This window comes from Phoca vitulina, unplaced genomic scaffold, assembly GCF_004348235.1.
Source record: "Phoca vitulina isolate PV1807 unplaced genomic scaffold, GSC_HSeal_1.0 scaffold8, whole genome shotgun sequence".
NCBI lineage: Eukaryota > Metazoa > Chordata > Mammalia > Carnivora > Phocidae > Phoca > Phoca vitulina.
In genome coordinates this window covers 4,118,253-4,134,584 of record NW_022589711.1, presented here as the reverse complement: position 1 = coordinate 4,134,584, position 16,332 = coordinate 4,118,253, and the positions used below count along the sequence as shown (strand labels likewise).

The following is a 16,332-nucleotide window of genomic DNA, read 5'->3' as shown; positions in this document are numbered from 1 at the left end:
GGAGGGCCGAGCTGACCCCCGCCAGCCTCCCGCCCTACCTGCTGCATCGCCATCCGGGGGTCGCGCTTGGGCCTCCGCTTTCCCCTCTGGTCTCTCCTTGCCAACCTGCCCCCTGACAACATCCGTCTACGAGTTCTAGACCCAGCTCTGCTCCAGCTCTTGAGAGGTGGGGTGGCGACCCATATCAGATGGAGGGGAGACTTTGCATTTATGGACGGATCCTCGTCCTTTTTGTGGTAATTTCAGGCAGGTCCACTGTGTAGCTGCTCTGTGATATTTTAGGTTGTTTGTTTACAACTCCCAGTTGAGCCGTTCCCTGGCCAGGCCGGAGGCTTCCTCGGAGCAGGGGCTACCTCCCGTTGACTGATGTTCCGGCCTGGCACTGAGTAAGGTGTGTTGCACAAAGGAGGGGCTCCAGGGATGTTGGCCGAATGAATGAAACCTTGAGAGTCCAAGCTTTCTATTACTGAGACGTTTCTACTCCAGGGCTTCCGCGATACAAAGCTTAATCTTTGAGCAAATACAGATGTGAAAAAGGTACATTTTAACATTCTGAAAAAAGGAGCATCTCTCTCCAATCTTTTACATTGAATTGCACCATGTTATTAGTTTTGCGAAAGCACTTTAATACATCAGACCAGGAAAATACAAGATATTTCTTTTAAAAGTTATTTGCGAAAGAGAGCCAGTTTTCACTGTTTCCAGCTAAAACATGTAAATTGCTCAAGCACTGATTGTTGAAATTGTAGATTGACCAGATTCTTCACTGCCTTCTAGGCCTAGGAGCATGTTTTCAGCCCAGTTCTATGAATATTTTAATTTTTTAAAATTACGGTATTATTTTTATTACTGATTCTGGTGATTATAGCTTACTCACAATTCAAAGCGATGTTTTTTAGCATTAATAAATAGGAAATTCCAAAACCAGTACAATAAGTTTTATTTGTTAAGAAAAAAAATTATACTGTTCGACCTATGGCTACTTATTGGTTGATTTAAAGAGGATGTTGATATTTACACCCTGGACTGTTCTAGGAGATAGGAGGGTGTTTTCATCATTCTAAACTCCTCTAACAATCTGATTGAGGTTATTTTACTGATAAAGGCGTTTATCTCTACAATTTCATAAAAGAGCTAAGTAGCCACAAACATTACTAAGAATTTGTCCAGAAATTTCTATAGCTTGAGTTTAGTATTTTGTGTGATGTTTATAAATCTGTGACCCACAGAGTCCAGTCTTAGAGCAGGACCATATTCAAAATACACAGGCAAATACCTGAAACCTAATTTTGAAATAACTCTTAAAAAATTCTCATAGTCCAAACACTGTGAAGCAGATACGTAACAACATATCTTAAACATCTCTCTTTTTTTCTCTCATCCACTGTTCTCACATAAGATAGCTGCTTGTATGCATCTATCTTTCAAAACGTGCCCTACTCTTCTCCAGCCCTGGAGGTGTGCTTCAGATCTTTCCCCCCATCTCTCTTTCTTCCTGATTCTGAATGACAAAAGCCCAAAAGAATTGATCTACAAGGCAGGATCCTCTTTAGGAGGCTGGAAGAGGGAAGCAGAGCTGATAAAATTACCCATTAATATGTATTTTTCCTTTCACAGTTGATTCCTTTCCGCAGTTAACTCCAATGTTCAGTAATACTGTGTGTTAATGGGTATGGTAGTTTTAGAACAAGTTTAAGGCAAGTGTGTGTGTGTGTGTGTGTGTGTGTGTGTGTGTGTGTTTTGAAAATGAGCCGCCATAATAGGTCAGTGTCTATAATCACACACCTCTTGCGGTGGTATCCCCAAGTCATAGAGAACACGACTCACACTCACTCAATCACCAAAATCTATGAATTGCTTTCATAATCAGGACTTATTTTCCACTAAATAACTGTGTAACTCTTTAAAATCTGTTATTCCTTAGGGGCGCCTGGGTGGCTCAGTCATTAAGTGTCTGCCTTCTGCTCAGGTCATGATCCCAGGGTCCTGGGATCGAGCCCCGCATCAGGCTCCCTGCTCGGCGGGAAGCCTGCTTCTCCCTCTCCCACTCCCCCTGCTTGTGTTCCCTCTCTCGCTGTGTCTCTCTGTCAAATAAATAAATAAAATCTTTTAAAAAATAAATAAATAAATAAAATCTGTTACTACTTTGAGCTCGGAGAAGTTCAGCATTGTAAACAGAACAGTTTCAAATACCATCTTCTCAATCCACATGTCAAGTTTAAATCGGAATACAAAACCGTTGCTTTTATAGTGGACAGAGAGAGTTCCGTTATGTAACATCAGGGAAAAGTGTGCAACCTCTGAGGGCCATTGGAGGTCTACCAAGTGGGATCTCAGACTTTAATTCTAAAAACACTTTAATATATTTCTTCAGAAATTTCTAGGACCTAACCATTTGGCTAAATTAAAAGAAACTAAATCTTTTTTTGCTTCAACTTCTTAAATATCCATAAACTGGCAGTGGTTAAAAACACATAAGCATAAAGAAAATTTGTAATCTTCATTATTTTCTCCATTACATCATGCAATAAAACTGACTTCCAAGAGTCACAACACAAACTCTCTTGATGAATGAGGCAATGGAAACTGGGCACACCAACCTACTATTTTGAGTTGCATTAATTGTTGAAACCTTCCTCCCTGCCCCAGCCATGCCCCAAATATGGCATATTTTTTTTTAGAAGAAAATGTTTTGATCAAACTACTCAGACTCTTTATTGGTAATTGCTTAAGATTTGTTAATTTGTATAAACCAGCTTAGGAAAATGTTCCTAACTTAGGGAGTAGGGTATAATATTTAGATAGGCTGCACACTCTGGGCTCAAATAGAGCTTCATATTTGAAATCTCTGGTATAAAATTTCCATGCTTGGCAGGACATGTGCCATTGTTGCGGCGTTCCTTTGACAGCTCTCTTGTTCTTTGTACCAACAGAGAAACTGACTTCTATTAGTAAGTAGTATATAAACCCCTACTCCAACTCCATGTAAGAAAATTAAGAATATGGTATATTCAATTAGCAAAAGGTTCAGAAGTATTATAAAAGATAGAACTACTTCGAAATGCAGCGTTAGTCAGGGTTCTCCAGAGAAACAGAACCAATAGGATGCGTAAATGGAGAGAGAGATTTATTTTAAGGAATCGGTTCATGCTATAGTGGGTGCTGGCAAGTCTGAATTCTGTAGGGCAGCTAGTTGGCAGGCTGAAAATTCAGGCAAGAGTTGAAGTTGCAGTCTGGAGTCCAAAATCTATTGGTAGGATTTCTGTTATGATCTTGAGGAAGTAGTATTTATTCTACTCCTGGAAACCACATTTTTTGTTCATAAGGCCTTCAACTGATTGAGGCCCACCCACATTATTAAGGGTAATCTCCTTTACTTAAAGTCCACTGATTGTAAATATTAATCACGTCTACAAAATACCCCTCACAGCAACATCTAGTCTAGTGTTTGACCAAACAACTGGCACCATGCTCTAGCCAAGTTGACACCTAAGATTAACCATCACAGTGACCTCCATTCAATAGTATTTCCTCAAAGGCACAATGATAATTAAGTTTAAAAATACAAATCCCTTAGTGAACAATATAAGGCATGTTTTCATTAAGAAAACAAATCCGCTTGTTTTATTTTTCTTTGTTCTTTTCATTCAGTTGTTTGATGGTGGGGATGGGGAAGAGTGGGGGAGGGAGGAGTGGATGTGTTCACATGCCCTCTTCTGCATACCTTGTCAAATATTTGTGCTAGAGCATTGAGAATACTGTGTCTGTCCATTAGAGAGGATCAAAATAGGACAAATAAGTGACTCACAACCTAGTGGAAGATAGAGATATGTAAACAATCTACCTTACATATTACAAGTTGTATTATAAATTCAGTGTCACAAAAAGGTATAAAGGCAATAGTATTGCAGGCATATAAAAGGGTTTGGATATGCTTGGGCTCCCAGCTGAAAGGAAGTTTCACAGACTTATAAGGGCAGCATTGCAAACTTTCCTTAGTACTTTTCGGTACAGACAGGTAGAGGGGGGAAAGGCCGTAGGATAAGGAAATTGTTTCCAATGGAGGGTCACTTCTCAGTTGCACCACAGAGATGGCTAGAATTAATCAAATTCACACAGCAAGTCCTGACATTTGATGGCCTAATTAGAGTGATTATGGGTACGCTTTAAAAATGTGCTTTGTCAGCAGATGATCCAAAGAGATGTTTCCATAAAGAACATGTTCCCACTCCACACCTGGCCCAGGAGAAGCTCAAAACATGGAACTGAAGTTAGTACATTAATAATTGTTTGTGATGTGGTTGGCAAAAATACTTTGTAATTGTGCTCCCAGGAGTGCTTTAGGGAGATAATTGCAGCAGGTCAGGTTTTTCTCTACCTTGTAGGAATGTTTCAGTAACATTTTTTGTGATTAAAAAAACTTTATATGTATGAAATACATATATGTAAATATTTATAATCTCATATATATAAATAAAAGCTTTATCTCTCTCTGCGAGAAGGAGTGAGAGAATGAGAGATTCATGACAGAGATTTGTGACAAATTTATATATATATAATATATATAGGTAGCATGTAATATATATTTTATATATATATATATATATATATTAGTGTTTTTATACTAGTCTAAAGTGCCCACAGATACTTTTTTTTTTTTTCTCAGAAGAAAAGTTGGTGAGAACAATAAACTAGCTGTGACCTGTGTATATCATGAGCAACAACCAAAACACAATGGGGGCAATAGGTGTGGAAGGAAGCAAACAGTAGAACAAAGTTGTTAGGTTGGTAATTTTATTTTGCTTTTGCTTTTAATTGCAGACATGTAAATACTGAATTCTCATAGTGTTGAGGAACTGAAATGAATTGAAAGAATAATACTCCTCACCAGATGTTCAGCGTAAATGTTATATAAAAATGTAAATAATTATAGGATGTGAAAATGTCTCAGAGCAACAGCTATTGAGGGAATATAATTCATTTGTCTTTTGATATGGGTGTATAGTTTATGCTAATTTCACTAGGGTTTTTCAACTATATGATATGTGTTTAATTTGGAATACCTGAAATTAAGTGATGGCTCTTTATTTTGAATTTTCTGCAATAGTATAGATATTACTCAATTTTATTATTTTTAAAGCAGTGTTGGAAAGGGAAAAATTAACTTTACCCTTCAAGGTTCGTCTAGCTGGTCTAAGAATTAAATTGACATGAGACAGACTAATAGGAGAAAAAAAAGTTTAATAATGTGTGCACAGAGGCCCAATAATAAAACTGAGACCTAAAGAAATGACCAAGGCATGTAGCTTCTATATTTTTTGGACAAAGAAACATAAATCTGTGAGGGGTTGACAGGACAAAGTAAATTTATGTTCAGAAGCTTCAATTAGTAAGGAATTCTAAACAGAATTCGGTCTAGGTAGTAAATTAGTAAAAGTAACAAGGTTTGTTTATATAGGCTTCTTCGCCCTGAATTCCCTACTTTGGTGATAAGGATGTCTCTTTACCTCCTGGTAGAGGGAACATACCTTTCACTTGGGAGATATATTTCCTGCTTTCAGGAGACAAAGGAGGGTCAGAGTGTTCTTGCACTGGTTATTTCTTAAGTAACTTTAACTCAAAATAATCAATATGCCATCGTGGCACATTTTGGGGCAGCCTGGGGCCCTTCAGCAGGTAATTCATTAAAAATACATAACTAAATATTTAGAAAATATTTCAGATTGTGAGATTATTCATTTATTTGTATTTACAAGTCAGGGAAAAAAAAATGATCTAGGAAAGACTTTCAAAAAAGAGTAAGCCAGGAAGCACCACTCTTCTTTTTTTACCCTCATTTCCTGCGTATTTGAACTCTTGATCTCATGGCTTTGAACACCGTTTGTTGTGAGAGGACTCACTAATTAATAGTTCCAGCTCAGACGACACACTTATATAACTAACAGCTTAATGAACATCTTTACTTGGATGTCTCATAGGTGTTTTGTACATAACATGTCCCAAGGTGAATCCTTGCTTGCCCTTGCCCTTCAACCCTCACTAAACTTGCCCCTCTCCTGCACTGTTTATCTCAGTACAACTCTTGTACCCTTGGCTCAGGCCAATGATTTTGGAGTCAACAATGACTCCTTTATTTCCCCAACACCCCTTAGGCCACCCATGAGCAAATCCTCTTGACTCATCCTTTGATTTTTTTGACTGTTTTTGAGCCACTCAAATGGCAAGTTTGTATGCTTCAACCTAACATACCCAGAATCTGAGTATTCTTATCTCCCTTATGATTTCCCTAGTTTATACTGTTGTGTGAATTATTGCAATATTCATTCAGCTGGGTTCTATGCAAGGTAGTTCAAAGTGGTCCTTTTATAATGTAATCATGTTATGCCTACCCCCAAACCCCACTTGCTCCCATTTCATCTGTGATTAAAGACAAAGGCCTTAAAGTGGTCTAGAAGGCCCCACAATAGCCACCCTCTTGCTTACCTTCTTCCTGCAATCCATCCTTTCTACCTCTCTTGTTTCATCTCCTATTATACTCCCTACCTGTTTCTTTCTTTCTTTTTTTTATTCCTTTTAAGTAGGCTCTAGGTCCAGCATGGAGCCCAGTGCGGGGCCTAAACTCACAACCCCAGAGATCGTGACCTTAGCCAGGATCAAGAGTCGGACATTCAACCAACTGAGCCACGCAGGCGCCCTTTCCTACCTGTTTCAATCCAGTGTAGTCTATATTAGTTTTCTATTGCTGTCAAAGCAAATGACCACAAATTGCCACAAATTTAGCACTTTAAAACAATACAAATTTATTATCTCACAGTTCGGCAGGTCAGAATTAGGGTTGGTTTAACTGTTTTCTCTGGTTGTTGGCAGAATTTTGTGCTATGTTTGTAGGACTGAGGTCCTTTTTTCCTTGCAGGCTGTTAGCTAGGGCTTGCCCTTAGCTTCCAGAGGTCTCTTTCTGGTCCTTGCTCAGGGGACCTTACATCTCAGAGCCAGCAACAATGTATAGTATTCTTTTCATATTTGGAATCTTTCTGGTTTACTCTTCTGCCAAATCTCCCTTGCTATAGCCAGAAAGTTCTCTGCCTTTCAGGTTCATGAGATTATGTGAGACCCACCTTGATAATCCAAGGTAATCTCTTTATTAAGGTCTGGAACTTTAATTCCATCTGCAAAGTTATTTTGCCTGAAATATAGCAGTGTCATAAATTCTGGGAATTGGGACATGGACAGCTTTGGGGTACTATTATTCTGCCTACCATTGGGTCTCTTGACCAAGCATGCTTCCATTTTAAGACCTGTATGCTTGCTGTCCTGCTATGTGGAATATTCTTCCCCTGGATAATTACACAGCTCATTCCATCACTTCTTTCAGGTTTCTGCTTAGTTATCACCAGATTCTGTCAGCCTCTTTGACCAGCCTTTAAAAGAAATACCCACTTGCCATTGCTTTTTTTATTTTTCCTTTAACCCTTTTTTTTTTCCTTTCTCTGACCATTGGCTGACATAGAATATATTTGTTTACTTGTTTATTATGTCTCCCTCTACTAAAATCCCTGGAGATCAGGGACTTCGATTTATTCACCATTGGATTCCCACTACCTACAGCAGTTCCTGGCATATGGTAAAATGTTTAATAAATATTTGTTGAATGAATGCAAATCACCAAAAAGCCCTAGAGCCCTCACTCCATTAATCATGTCTGAGAAAAATGAGTCGACTAAGACTGAATTGACCTAATAGAGCAACTTAAAAAAAACTGTTATTCATAAGAATATTATTAGTTTGTCCAATACCTTGTTGAAGTCATCAGTGGCAACTTCTATAGCATCTATGCCCAATCTATCATAAAAGAAAACAGTTTGGCATTTTTTTTTAAGACTTATTTATTTATTTTAGAGAGGGAGGGAGGGGCAGAGGGAGAGAGAATCTTGAGCAGACTCCCTGCTGAGCGAGGAGCCTAATGTGGGGCTCGCTCTCACGACCCTGAGATCATGACCTGAGCCGAAATCAAGAGTTGGATGCTTAACTGACTGAGCCACTCAGGTGCCCCCCAGGGTTTGGCATTTCTATCCTTGGCATACATAAACTAGCTCAAAGTTTTCATCTCTTCCATCTCTAAGTGCTGACAAGCATTTTAATAATCTGTTCTAAAACTTGAAAGAGCTCAAGTCTGTAATTTTCAGAATTCATTTTTTCCATTTTTCAAAATAAGGATCTATCTCATTTGCAAATTCTTGGTATTTCTCTTATTTAAAATATTTCCTCAAAAATTATTGACAGTGAGCCCTTAATCTATAAATGACTCTAGAATTAGAAATATTAAACCCCTCAAAGTTACCATTCCTTCTTTTTCTTTTTTTTTTTTTTTAAGATTTTATTTATTTATTTGAGAGAGCGAGAATGAGAGAGAGAGAGAGCATATGAGAGGGAGGAGGGTCAGAGGGAGAAGCAGACTCCCTGCTGAGCAGGAAGCCCCATGCGGGACTCGATCCCGGGACTCCAGGATCATGACCTGAGCCGAAGGCAGTCGCCTAACCAACTGAGCCACCCAGGCGCCCCCATTCCTTCTTTTTCTTTAACTCCCCTCCCTATGATGTTTGTTTTGTTCTTTCTTGTTTAAAATTGCTTTGCTTGGAGCAAAGAATGAGCACAAAATGAGATTTTTGAAGATTTTGCTTTCTATCTCCATCTACACTACAAAAAGATCTGAACACTTTTCTCTGAAGTTAGCTAAACAGCCCCTTGTGGGAGTATCAGCTCATCCTGACATTTAACCTTCCCTTCACTATTGTTGAGGGTTTCAACCCGGGTCTTTGTTAATCTGTAGCTGATCCATCCAGCAGCACCTTATGCAGTCTCTTTAGTTCCCTATGCATGTTTCTCTTTACTTTCCTCCTGGGTATTATCTTTGATAACGTCGGCAGAATATTTTAGAGTTATCCATCCCTCCTGAGCTATTTTCTATTTAAGAATTTTGTCAATTCGGAGCACCTGGGTGGCTCAGTTGGTTAGGGTCATGATCTCAGGGTCCTGGCATCGAGCCCTGTGTTGGGCTCCCGGTTCAGCGGGGAGTCTGTTCAAGGATTCCCCTCTCCCTTTATCCCTCCCCTGCTAGCACGCATGTGCTCTCTCTCTCTCTCTCTCTCAAATAAATAAATAAATCTTTAAAAAAAGAATTTTCTCAATGCAAGCATACCTATCCTTCTGAATTAAAACACATTTTTTTTAAAAAATAAAGTTTTTGAACCCATGCTAAGTGCAGGCAAGAAAAAACAGCAGAACAGTTTTTTCTCAAAGTCTGGTCACTGGACCACCTGAATTAGAATCACGGGATAGGGAGGAATACTTATAATGTCGATTACCAATTACGGAATCAGAATTGGAAGGAGATAGATGAGAGGCTTGGAAATCAACATTGTTAATAAGTTTCTCAAGTATACGTTTTATAAAGTTTGAGAACTTTTTCTGTCAAGGATATATGCAGAAGCATAAGCCGCTGCTCCTAAGGAGACAATACTATATTTAAGATGATAAGGTCTAAAAATAATACATGGCAAATTAATGGCATAGAAAATAAGTGCACTTGAGTCAGCAAGTCCAGCTGTTAGGGGTGGGGTGAGGGCTATTCAGGTTTCATAGAGCAGGTGTGCATTGGTCATAAGAGATATTCAAGAACTATTGAATTAATGACAGAGCTGTGCTGGTAGATGAAGAAAACATAACTTTTTTTTTTTTAATTGAAAAAGAACATAGAATCCTCTTGTCTTTCCTCATTATCATACAGATAAGGAAATTGAGTTCCAGAAAAGTGATTTGACTCAGTTGCCCCCTGTCACACAACATGGTGCTTTTGGAAAAGACTAGACCGAAGTTTCCTAAATCCAGACTTGGTGCTTTCTCCACTATTTCTTGAGAGATTTGGACTTGCTAAGAGTAAGGGGGAAGGCATTTTAAGAACTGGACTAAATTTAGTTGAATGTATATAAAAGAGGTGTGTATTAACCAACATAGCAGGAAGGGTGGAGGATTTGCTTGAGAGTCTGATGAAAAGGTAAGTTGTGATCAGATTGTGAGCAGTTTTGAATACTAGGGTGAAGGATGTAGATAGTGGAGAGCTGCTAAAAATTTTGGGATAAGATAAAAACAATATTAACCTATAGTTGGCACTGGGAAAGATAAGAGGGATGAAATGCCAGAACCAGGGAGAAATGGGAGGAGTTAGCTTCATGGTCCATAAGGAGAAAATTCAGACCCAAACTGATAAAAGAATGGATGTGTGACCAAATTTAAAGAATGGATCAATAAAACATGGAAAGTAGTTTAATTCTAGTCTAGTTTAGGACTTTCCTTCTTTTTCAATGTAAAAAAAAATTTTTTTAAGATTTATTTATTTATTTTAGAGCAAGAGAGAGCAGGGAGAGAGGGATACGGGGTAACAGAGAGAGAAACTTAAGCAGACTCCACCCTGAGATCACCACCTGAGCTGAAATCAAGAGTTGGACGCTCAACCAACTGCGCTACCCAGGTGCCCTAGTTTCCTTCTTTTCTTAGTTGACTAACATTTTAGCTGCAATTTTTAAAAAAGCAAGGAATTCACTCTTTCTCATACCATTGTAGGGCCTAACTTTTTCTATTTTCAAAACTAACTAGCTAACTAACTAACTAACTAACTAACTAATCAAATATAAGTCTTACATTTAGGAGACCATTAAAACACTATATTAAAATACTAGTTAATTCAACAAACCATTAAAAGAAGCATCTACATGTTGTTTGGCACTGTGCCAAGTTCTGGGACCATTCGAAATGCATAAGATATGGTTTCTCCAAAGTAACAGAACCAATAGGATGTGTACATATTAAAAAGGTTTATTATAAGCAATTGGCTCATGTTATTATGGAGGCTAAGAAGTCTCAAGATCTGTGGGATGAACTGGTAAGCTGGAGACCCAGGAGAGTCGATTTCTAATCCAGTGGTCAGTAGGTTCAAAACTCAGGAGGACTGATGTTAGTTACAGTGAGTCTGAAGGCAGGCAAAAGATAGTGTCCCAGTTTGAAGGCAGTCAGGCAGGAAGAATTCTCTCGTGCTTGGGGAAGTGTCAGCTTTTTTGTTCTACTCAGGCCTTCAACTAATTAGGGGAAGCCCACCCACATGCTAGAAGGCAATCTGCTTTACTCTGTCTACTGATTTAAATATTAATCTCATACAGAACCCCAGAAAAATGTTTGACCAAATATTTGCTCAGCACGTGGCCCAGCCAAGTTGACACAAAATTAGCCATCACAGTTGCTTTTCTAGAGGAGCTGACAATTTACTGGGGAAGACAGACACGTAAAATAATCATAGCTTTAAAAAAAAAAATAAATAAATAAAAATAATCATAGCTTCAATGTTTCAATATAGATATTTTTTAAAGTGCTATGCAAACAAAAAGGGGAGAATGATAAATTCTGTCTGTGGAGAGAGGGGAAGTCAATGAAGTTACAGGAAAAATAACTTTTGTTTAGAAAAACACCTGGGCGGGTTGTTTTATTTATTTATATCAGGCTCTCTGAGCAGTGTGAGAATAACCCAGGATATCTCCACATCAGTCTGGGTGGGAAATAAATGTGCATTTGAGGATTGGATATAGCCAGGAGATTAAGAGCTAGAATGTAAGAAGAAAACAAAGCAACCCCAAAATATATTGCTTTCCAAGAGGGTGGTGGATTGGATGGCATAGATCAAGAAGACAAAGGTAGCAGAAATGGATAGAGAGAAAGTTGATGTAGAGAAGCAGACCTCTCCCTGGCTCCCTCACACCCGCCAAAGGAAGTGAACCAAACTTGAGAAAATGGAGACATCAAGTGTAGACTTCAGGGTAATTGTAGAAAGACCAGTATTATATTAAGAGGATGATGGAAATCTGAATAGTAAAATGTATTAAATCCTCAGAATAGGTTTTTGTTAACATTGGCATTGTAGGTTCTTTAGCTTAAATATAGAACTGGCAATTTTTTCTTGAGAAAAGGATAGATTATGACACTTACTGTAGAATTATGTAGAATTCAGTGGTAAATGGTTTAGTCAAGTTTTACAGTTTGTTGCTTTTATAATCTTAGACTATAAAATAAAACAGTTGAACTGAAAATGTCTTGCTCTTACCCAATTTCATCTCCCCACCGCTTTTCATGCTCTGTTGCTTTTTGTTGGCCAGCACACTGCTTCGTTTTAAGCCAAGCATTTGAAAGTGTCAAATAAAAGTACTGTTGCCGTCAGGCAACAGCTGACTTTGTTTTTACTCAAGTGTGAGATAGCACCTACAGATGTCAACTTGGATTCTTTTTTAATGAAATAATTCCTATGAATTCCAAATACACTAAAACATTGCCAGAATTACCTTTGAAAATGTAGTGTACAGTAATCAGTTTAGATTCCAGCAACAACTCAAATATATCAAATACTCATTCTCATAGAGACCTGGTGTGATTGATACAATGGTATTAGCAATTTTACCTTTTAAAAAAAATTCACTCTTGTTACCCTTTCCATTTTATACATTTTTCTTTGATTGTCATTGTCATTTTATATGTTTCTCCATGTTACTGCCATCTAAGACAGACTGGAAGCCAAAGGCACATTTGTGTTGCGTAACCACCCCCAAGTACAGTAGACTCGACACCACTTGATTATGGGGACAATGAAAGGAAGGTGGGAGTTATTTCTCACTATTTAAAAAATGTCTGAATTTGGGAAATTTCAACAGGAAGCAAACATGATTGAAAATTTGGGTATAAATAACTTATTTCCAGTTTCAGTGCCACATAGTAAAAGCTACAGAGTGAACTATTTGAAGTTAACAAAATTCGCACATTTTTTTCAAGAGTAAAGGGTTTTATAGTCTGTAGGTTAAAATTGGGGGCTGAGTTTAAAAAGTCTGTGAGATCCAAAGTTTAAGCATTCAAAAAAAAAAGTTTAAGTGTTCAGAGGGGAACTTAAGAGAATACATGTGAGTTAACAGCCTTAGGAAAGATCAAGGATGGGAAAAACTGTAAAAAGAACAGATAAAGCATGCAGAATAACAGAGTTGCATATTGTTATGGAGCCTCAGTTAAAAGAAAATTAGGACAAACTGGTAAAGGTTTCCAAAGGGCAACATTTAGGAGACACAAGCCAGGTTGGCAACTCAGGTGGTCATTAGTGGTAAACTTATAATTAAAACTAAAGGGAATAGACTTGAGTCAAAGCCTGTGTTGATAGGTATGAAAGGTTTAAAGGAGCAAACTTAGATTCTGGCTAGAGCTATGGTCAAGATGTTCCCAAAGTTTAAGTCTAATTCTTTAAACCTATGCTAAGGTAATTGTATAACATGAGACCACACTTGGAATGTTCTTTAACCATATGGAGCTTATATCTCAGAATGGCCTCACATACACTACTAAAGATTAGCAGGTCTTTTGGACCAATGGTAAGTTCTAGAATAAAGTTGAACAGAAGAAGAAAGAAAATCTCAAAAGATCATGAACCCAGGAGTATGATCTCTAGAAAAGAGATTTCATCTGGAACTCTACATAATAGTGGTGCTTTATATGGGAGGATCTGCTAACTGGGACCTGCCTGGGGCAGAATAAGGTAGCAGTACCTCATTCTATCCACTAAAAGACAAAATGCTTTTTAAGACTTCAAAATTTCATTCATGTTCCTTATCTTCTTGAATTCAGTCTTTATGCACTAAAAAGAGATAGCCTAAACAGGGCTCTTTTTGGACTACAATCCTTCTGGCACAATAGCTCTTCTAGTAAGTCAGGAATCAGACTTACAAAAATATCGAAGGGAACTTTTCAGATGTAGCTAGAGAAAGATCAGTTGGTGCACTTGAACTATTTCCATTTAGAACATGGAACCTCTTAGTTTACTTATCTATCCTCCAATACTATAACTTGCTCTGGAAATCAATAGAGAAAAGTAATGGTCCTATTTCGTGCATGTGATGTGTCAAAGACTACATTGTGGAGGACTGCAGAAAGAATTAAAAATAGAAATATCCATAATCATTGGTACAGACATGCTAAATGCCTTCTTTACTGGTCCTGGATGAAAGAGAAAACCATTTTATAGCCCCTGAGTCCTTCAAAACAACCACAGTCCCATAATAATGTTCTCTAATAAAGATACGTAAATTACAAGGAGTTGGATTCTATAGAGAAGAAATGAATAGAAGTCATCTCAAGGTGTAGTAATGCTGAAACACACACACAAACACACACACGGGTCTAAATAAAATTTTTAGTATAGATCTGGGAGGAGCCCTTAGAAATTATGTCCCTCTGATGGACTCTGAAAAACAAACTGAGGGTTCTAGAGGGGAGGGGCGTGGGAGGATGGGTTAGCCTGGTGATGGGTATTAAAGAGGGCACGTTCTGCATGGAGCACTGGGTGTTATACGCAAATAATGAATCATGGAACACTACATCAAAAACTAATGATGTAATGTATGGTGATTAACATAACAAAATAAAAATGTATATATTTAAAAAATCATAGAAATTATGTCCCTCAATAACCTCTTTTTGAAAATGTCAAGACTAAGACCTCGAGAGGTAAACTTACCTGCCCAAAGGTTGAGTAGTGACAGATCCAGTACTAAAATTTTAGATCACAGATTCTCGGTTTAGTACATATTCTCGAGTTTCTAAAAATTGATGTTACTATTCTTTGTTCTATTAGGGCATAATTATAAGCATCAAATATTTGTAGAATATCTTTTGTATAATAGAATATCTTTCTTTTTATTTATTGGTAATTTTATAACTATTTTAATTTATTTAGTAAATTAGATTTTTTTCTTCCAGTGCATCATATATTTCACTAGCAGGTAATCCCATGCCACATCCTTCACCCTATCCCATTTCAGTCTCACCTGATGTCTGAAGGATAGTTATTCAGGCATTTCTTAAGCTCATGACAACTACTAATATACTTTTAAAATATTTCAAACATAAAAGGGTTTTGAGCTGCAAAAGATTGGTTTTTCTTTTTTTTTTTTTTAAGATTTTATTTATTTATTTGACAGAAGGAGACACAGCGAGAGAGGGAACACAAGTAAGGGAGAGGGAGAAGCAGGCTTCCCGCCGAGCAGAGAGCCCGATGTGGGGCTTGATCCCAGGACCCCGGGATCATGACCTGAGCTGAAGGCAGACGCTTAACGACTGAACCACCCAGGTACCCCAAAAGATTGGTTTTCCTTAGAGGTATTTCCAGGCTTTTATCCAGAACTATACTCCTAGAAACAGCTCCCTAGGAAAAACTCAAAATGTTATCTGTGTTCTTTTTTCCCAAAGTTGTTTTGGCTATTCTGGATCTTCTGCGTTTTCATATAAGTTTTAAAATCAGCTTGCCACTTCTACAAAGTAGTCTACTGAGATTTTGGCAGGATGTCTTGAATCTATAGATCATTTTGGAGAGAAGTGATTTCTTAACAATATTGAGTGTTCTAATCTATGAACATAGTATATCTCTCCATTTACTTAGGTCTTCTTTAATTTTTCTCAGCAGTGTTTATAGTTTTTAGTGAATAAGTCATAAACATCTTTTATCAAATTTATTCTTAATTATTTCATGATTTAATGCTATTATAAATGGTAAATTTTAATTTCAATTTCTGATTGCTCATACAAATTTATAGAAATATAATTGGTTTTTGTATATTGACTTAGCCATCTTACTAAACTCAGTTTTAGTTCTTATAGTTTATTTGCAGTTTCTTTTTTTTTTTAAATATATTTATTTATTTATTAAAGAGAGAGCATGATCGGGGGGAGGCACAGAGAGAGGGGCACAGGCAGGGCAGAAGGAGAGGCAGAGGGAGGGAGAGAGAATCTCAAGCAGACTTCTTGCTGAGCACAGAGTCTGATGTGGGACTCAAACCAATGATCCTGGGATCATGACCTGAGCTGAAGTCAGATGCTTATCCAACTGAGCCACCCAGGTGCCCCTTATTTGCAGTTTCTTTAGGATTTTTACATAGATGATCACATCATTTGTGAATAAACAAAGATTTGTATCTTCCTTTCCAATCTGTTTGCTGAATAGAAGTGGTGGGAGTGGACATTCTTACCTTATTTCCCATTTTAGTAGTGATGTGTTTAGTTTTTCACCATTAATATAATACTAGCTATAGGGTTTTCAAATATGTCTCTTATTAGGTTGAGAAAGTTCCCTTCTATTCCTATTTTTCTGAGGTAATATGCAAACTGAAAAAGTAATTGTCAGCTTGGCATAATTTTGAGTAATTAAAATATTGCATCTCAGTTATGTTTCTCAATCTTGATGTATATCATCTTTTCAATAAA

The 16,332-nt window shown here is 37.6% G+C and overlaps 1 long non-coding RNA gene across 3 annotated transcripts in view; it reads left to right on the top strand.

The window, feature by feature from the left end:
* Positions 1 to 16,332, top strand: part of LOC116633724 — a 54,585-nt gene that overhangs the window by 3,068 nt on the left and 35,185 nt on the right. Inside the window, exons 1-2 of one of the 3 annotated variants that reach the window (XR_004299768.1) lie at positions 3,668 to 4,270; positions 4,667 to 4,784. The exons of 1 other annotated variant lie outside the window; for it this stretch is intronic. This is a non-coding gene — a long non-coding RNA (uncharacterized LOC116633724). Of the gene's footprint in view, positions 1 to 3,667; positions 4,271 to 4,666; positions 4,785 to 15,169; positions 15,203 to 16,332 lie in introns of those variants that run through there. One more of the 3 variants, XR_004299770.1, reaches the window with a different exon arrangement.